The sequence below is a fragment of the Camelina sativa genome, chromosome 11, assembly GCF_000633955.1.
Source record: "Camelina sativa cultivar DH55 chromosome 11, Cs, whole genome shotgun sequence".
NCBI classification, from domain to species: Eukaryota; Viridiplantae; Streptophyta; class Magnoliopsida; order Brassicales; family Brassicaceae; genus Camelina; species Camelina sativa.
In genome coordinates this window covers 9,812,684-9,819,914 of record NC_025695.1, presented here as the reverse complement: position 1 = coordinate 9,819,914, position 7,231 = coordinate 9,812,684, and the positions used below count along the sequence as shown (strand labels likewise).

At 30.3% G+C, this 7,231-nt stretch overlaps 1 pseudogene; it reads left to right on the top strand.

Moving 5' to 3' along the window:
- Positions 245 to 7,231, top strand: part of LOC104727795 — a 12,713-nt pseudogene continuing 5,726 nt past the window's right edge.

Below are 7,231 nucleotides of genomic sequence, written 5' to 3'. Positions count from 1 at the left end.
TTTTTGGCCGAAAGATAAATTTAAATGGGTCTAGTTTCCGATACGTCTTATAATCCCATTCCAGTTTATATTACACGTAACACCTGTTTCCTAAGTTAAATAGGAAAACAAAATTAAGGCGGCCTATCCGCTCTCTATATATATGAAAAAGAACCCACACAAAGACTCTCACATCAAAAATTAAATCTACAACAGGCTTTCTTAGAATTCGAAACAGTCAAGCAGAAAACCTCTTCGATCGACAATGGAGAACACTTGTAGAATCAGCTTCATCAGCATCATCATCCTCTTGCTCTTCATCAACCAGTCTACTCTTTCCTCTTCTGCACGCACCCGTCTTCTAGAAGGTCGAGACCAGCTTGTTCCCCGCCAGTTTCTTGACAAGATTGAAAGAGATAAGGCACGCCTTAGTTTCATCTTCAGAACGATCGAGGCTGACATCGATCTGGATGAAGATTTCTGTCTCCCTATGTCCCAGTTTGCTGGATATAATAAGTTTCCTATAAAAGGCAGTGGATCAAGAAAGTTATGGTGATCTGAGAGTTTACACTTAATATCTTCTTTTGCACGCAACGTGATTTAGGGCTTTGAATTTGCTGTGTTAGGGTTTGATTTTTTGCGATTGATACGCAATGATTCAATCATGTAAACCCTCTTTTTTTTTTATAATTAATTTGTAACATAATTTTGTAAACTCTTTATCAGTTTATTGGATTGCGGTTGTGGTGATCAATTTATCTCATTAGTACATCCTATGAAATATATGTTTCATATTTATCTTAGTACATCAATTTAATTATCTTAGTTCATCCAATGAAATATTTGTTTCGTATATTGATCAATTTATCTTAATCCATCAATTTATCTTAGTACATAAATTAGGTTATTGTGATCAATGAAATATTTGTTTAATAACTTTCTAGTGTTTTGTTTCTCAGATATCAAATCTTTATCGATAAATATTTTGAGGACTAACAATTTTAGAATTAATTTTTTTTTTTGGGCTAGCTTTTTTAATATAATATACTTACTTACGTGCGCAAGGCATGAAGTTAACACTACTTGCATGATCCGTATTTTGCGTTCCAAATTAATAAGGTCTATCATTTGGTATATTTGCTCAAAATTATTGAATATTGAACCAACTTGAATATTGTAGTAGTCTTACAAAGAGAAATTAGAGATGGTATGAGAAATAATGATATTATTAGGTACTAACCCGCGGAAAACAGTGGGCTGAACTTTTTTGTTTGATGAAATTTTGTAGTCTTACGTTGATTGGCAGTTCGGAGGCAGCAATGCAGCTGAAAAGGCCGCTGCAGTCTCTCTAGGCACTTACTCTTCTGAAATCTTTAGCATGTGCGACCCTCAAGGAAAGCATATTTTGCCTCCACTAAGCGAGGAGGCAGAGACCAGCCATACTGCCGAAAAGGCGGTTGTTCAAGCTGTCCTTTGTGGCAGGGGAAACGCCTATGCTCCTAGTATTGGCCTCTCTGTTGCGAAACGGTAAATATAGAATGTTAATGATTTTAGATTTTTTGTACAATAGAGCTATATATGTGTTTTTTTGGATTGGTTCAGGTTAGTCCTTTTTTGAGATTTAAGCGAATACATTTTGGTCGGTCAGGTTAGATAGAACCGGTTCAACAGAATTGGCATCCTTGTTTTGCATCCTAACTCTACGCTTATATATTTATTAGTGCTGTAGCGGATTATTTAAACCGAGATCTTGATAACAAGCTAACGGGAGATGATGTATATATGACTGTTGGATGCAAACAAGCAATTGAGCTTGCGGTCAAAATCCTGGCTAAACCGACAGCCAACATCTTGCTTCCGAGGCCTGGCTTTCCATGGGACATGGTCCACTCGGTTTACAAACAGCTTGAGGTTCGAAGGTATGAATTCATCCCGAAGAGAGACTTTGAGATCGATTTCGACAGATGACAGACGAGAACACGTTTGCGATATTTATAATCAACCCCCATAACCCCAATGGGAACTACTACACTAAGGCTCATCTTGAGCAGGTATTTAAGTAATTTTACTCTTGCAAAATTGTTCACATGAAACATGATTAGCTAGATGAACTGGGCATGCATAATAGAAATAGTTTATATTTAGATCTAAAAAATAATATTAAGGCAATCAAAATGCTAATCTTTACTTTTGAAATCAATCAAAGCTCGCTACATTGGCTCGGGAACTCGGGATAATGGTAATTTCGGATGAAGTATACAGATGGACCGTGTTCGGGAGTAATCCATTTGTTCCAATGGGAAAATTCTCCTCGATAGTACCCGTGGTTACAGTCGGGTCCATATCGAAAGGATGGATTGTCCCAGGATGGCAAACCGGATGGCTTGCTATGCACGATCTAAATGGCGTCTTCAAAACCACCAAGGTCGGTCCGGAAAACAGAAATATGCATTATTTCCTATATATATTACTTTATTAGATTAACAGTAAAAAAAAAATCATTTCAATTCATTTTCTTGGGCTTATATTTTTCTTATGAACAGGTCTTAACAGCTGCTAAAGAATATCTAGAGATTAGTTCTAAACCACCAACTGTTATCCAGGTTCGGATCGCGTATCATTATAATTTGTTTCATCTCCAGAATTCTTCTAAATGAAATATTATGAATTCGATATTCCATTTATCGTTAATTCGACGTAGGCGGCTATTCCCACTATCTTGGAGAAAACTCCTCAAGAGTACTTCGATAAGAGGCATAATTTTCTGAAAGATAAAGTGGAATTTGGATATTCTAAGCTCAAGAACATACCAACCCTCACCTGCTACATGAAACCTGAAGCATGCACTTTCTTATGGGTATTCTATCAATCTATTATTATTACATTTTTAGTTTACAATTAATTTTTTGAAATATGTATTAAGTTTTAAACAAATCTTCTCATTGTGGATATTGCGCATACCGCAGACAAAGCTGGACCCATTGGATTTTGTAGACATTGAAGATGATCACGACTTCTGTAGGAAGCTTGCTAAGGAAGAAAACCTCATTCTTTTACCTGGTAAACCTTTAATCACTGTTTATATAAAAGATTTTTTTTTTGTGTGAACACTTGTCAAATAAAAATTTAGATTAAGCATGCAGTCTAGTGGTTCGTACTAGAGTTTGTTGTTGTGTCACGACGCAGTTTTAATCTGATTGAATGCATGTTGTGGACAAAAAAAAAAACAAATTGTGTATTTGGATTGGTTTAGGGATTGCATTTGAAAGATTGAAGAGCTTCTGTGAACGTCATTCCATTATAGTTGAAGCTAATGGCGTCAACTAAAGACTTCCGACTTCCGATATAAATGGGATGGTTTACTGATATGGAATAAATTATGAAGAGTTTGTGATAAATAAAATGGTGTTTTTTTTGTTATCATTCATCAATCATGCATGTATCTTTGATAAATTCTATGAAACAAATATAGTTCTATTGATTGGTTCGATTTAAGTTCAGAAATTTGTTATTTGGATGGAACCTTATATTATTGGGAGCCAACGAAACAAAGAACCAGAAATTACAGCCAAAGTGAATAATCCATACACGTTTAGTAAATACGCTTAAGTTATACTGATTCAATCCATAACCATAAGAAAGTAAATAACTGTTTAAAAAAAAAAAATTGGTTCAGGAAATAATGATCGTATTTTACACGACTTTTATCTACAGAGGCCGGTGGTGTTGTGGGGGTATTTTTTTAGTTAGAAACTACAAACAAAAAATCATGCGAATAAACGTGCGAATCTTTTGCCTCTTCTTGGATTTTTATGAGCTATTGACAAAACAACTAAGAAAGATGATTCCGACTTTTTCAAAAAAAAAAAAAGTGATTCCGACTACACAAACAGCTCATAAGCTCATATGTTTTCAGTGTTTATTACGAGGAAGAAGATGATAAAAAGTTGTTATGAGTTTCAAAATATTATTTTTCTCATTATCTGTAAAATTGAGCCACAAAACAAAACCAACTAAACCACGCCGTATAATATCACCATCAAGAGTTTACTCGATTTATCGATTAAGTGATTTCATTTGGAATACGATTAGTAAAATATATATGAGAAAATTCCATTAATTTTGTTGACATTTAAAAGTAAATAATTCAAAAAAAAAAATACTTAGGTTTCACCCCTAGGGGTTAACTTTTGTATTTACCCCCTCCCCTCTCAACCAATCAGAATGTTTTATCTAATATTTTATTTAAAAAATAAATCAAAATTAAATTAAAAAGTAAAACAAAATAAAAAAACAAATTCTGTATACTTTTATTTAAAGAGAGTTAAATATTGGCTTGGTTTAGATTTTACAATTAAACGAGGTTATATATCGGTTTGGGTTTATAAATGAGAATTAGGTTTTAGATTTTATAATTAAAACGAAAGTATATATCGGTTTGGGTTTACAAATGAAGTGGTTAGAGTTTAGATTTTATAATTAGAACAAAATTATATGTCGGTTTGGGTTTACAAATGAAGTGGTTAGAGTTTAGATTTTATAATTAGAACAAAATTATATGTCGGTTTGGGTTTACAAATGAAGTGGTTAGAGTTTAGATTTTATAATTAGAACAAAATTATATGTCGGTTTGGGTTTACAAATGAGATGGTTAGGGTTTAGATTTTACAATTAGAATGAAAGTATATATCGATTTGGATTTATAAAAGAGAGGTTTAAGTTTCTAATTTTATAATAATGTATACAGATTTTATTTTCTTATTTTATAAGGGGTGGAATGAAGAGGTTCACCCCCTAAGTATTGCTTATTCAAAAATCAAGTATTTATGAGCAATATATAAAGGAAGTAATCATCGATTCTTGAGCTAGTTTTTGGTTTGGTATCAGAATTTATGGTTGTTTTAACAAACAATTTCCATAAAAATGGGTTTTCACAAACCCGTATAAATGACAGATCTTGTAGTGGTATTTCGATATTTAAGATTTGGACAATTTTTGGAATGAGTTAGATGACATTTGTTATTACAAACTACTTTGGGTTGACAAAAGTATTATTTTCACATTTGTAATCACCTTCCCACCACCATCACCGAATATCATGTAGAGGCATGCACGAGATGCATTATTCCATTTTGTCCTCTCAATTCATTTTCAACATCCCCCGTGAAATATCACGTGAATATTCGTTGGCAACCAAGATAAGTGGTGGGAAGTTTGCTAAGAAAAATATTTTTTTGGTTTTTGGGGTATTATGAATCTTGTAGGGTATTTATATGTACATTAACTAACTTTATGTAAACAGAATATTAGATTAAGTTAAATCATGTATGTGATTGATCTTTAATACTTCTTTTGTTTCACAAAAATAGTTATTTTGTCACATTTTACACAAATTAAAAAAAAACATTAAAATATACATGTATATCTTTATTCAATAAGTGATTAATAGGTTAATTTAGTTATAGATTAAGAGTAAAATTAAGAAATCTAATATAAGATATGTATTGAAAATGTAAAATGACACACAAAAATAAAACTCAAAAATGACATTTTTTTTAGAAACAGAAGGAATCTTTTTTTAATACAATCCCCTATATAATAAAACGGAAGTACACAACATTGTTTTGTAGACTATATAATTTTAATAAGTTGGTTACAAATAGGTTATACATTAAGTTTTATATTATTTGTATAGTTTGGATTTATTGTTTCCAAAAGTCTTAAAGAGAATATTCTAAAAAATCATTTGATATCATCTAACTTACCATATTATTTTCCTTTATTAAATTATTCATCAAATAAAATCCTTTGATATCTAACTTAACATATTAATTTGTTAATTATTATTATATTTCACCTCTTATTTTTATATATGAGTCTTGTGAAACAAATAAATTATTATATTATATATTATAATTAAAAAATAGTTTTATTTCCGGATATACTATAAGTTGAATTTTTATAAACAAATATAATGATTCAATCTATAAAATATTCAATTTTTATTAATATTATTCTTTAAAAATAATATCTATTAAATTAAAAAATTTACTAAGTAACGGGTCAAAATTTTAATATTTAAATTTAATTTCATACTTTTCTGTTGAATTTTATAATTTTATATAATGTTGTAAACTTTAAATAATTTATTTTGAAATATTTTTAAAATATTAAAACTCGATATTAAAGTTAGAAACTATAAACACTCTAAATTGGTTTGTTATAGCAATGTCAATAATATGTCACTATAATATGAAATAATTTCAAAAAACCAAGTATATTAAAACAAAAAATATAACAATATATTAAATTACTCATAATATAATATTTCACTTTTAAAAAACCAAATTCACAAAATTATGTCTTATAATGACATTCAAGTCATGAGATAGAATATACATTGTTAAAATAACTTCACGTACATAAACTAATACAACATATTAAAATTTTATTTTAAAATAGAAAATATTTAAAATTTTGTATAAAATAAATTTAACCATTATTATAGCACAAATACTTATCTAGAATTATTAACAATATTAAACTTACAAAATATGTGTCTTTTTCAAGTCATCATATTTAGTATATGATTTTATTGCATAATATTTTATCCAAAAAAACTTTAAAAAACAATCACATAAATTATATTTTATAAAAAAATTACAATGTAAATAAAATGAATTTTAACCCGTGCTCTTAATCTGGTACTTTGTTATTTGGTATGTATTTTAATGTGATCTTTGAGTGCAGTATCCAAAGTCTTCTTACATAGAGGCTTAAAGACACTTGGATTTGGACTACCTTTTGCTTATTTATCGGCAAGATTTTAAACCTCACACAATTATTTTTCACTCTCGAATTAGCTCTTTTGTTGTGTCCAAATATCCAATATAGTCTTGGAACACTTCTAATATTTTACTTTACACATTCATGTTCACCATTCTTTGTTACTTTAGGACTTAGGAGGGGGAAGGAAGGACTTGAAACCGAGTGATTGTACCGACTCCCAAATGTTAGGGTTTAAGACAAAAAATATTTATACAATGTATTATTTTTGTGAACCTTTAAACATAAAGAACTGTGCATGGGTGAATATGCATTTAAATTAATTGTCTATTATTGATTATACTCGTGAGTCCTGATCCGGAGGGTGTCGCAGACTTGTATCCATAATTCTATTCTACGTGTACTAATCACCTTGATCAAAAGAAACTCACACGTTCCAACGCGTAGAGATCACTCAACATACAAA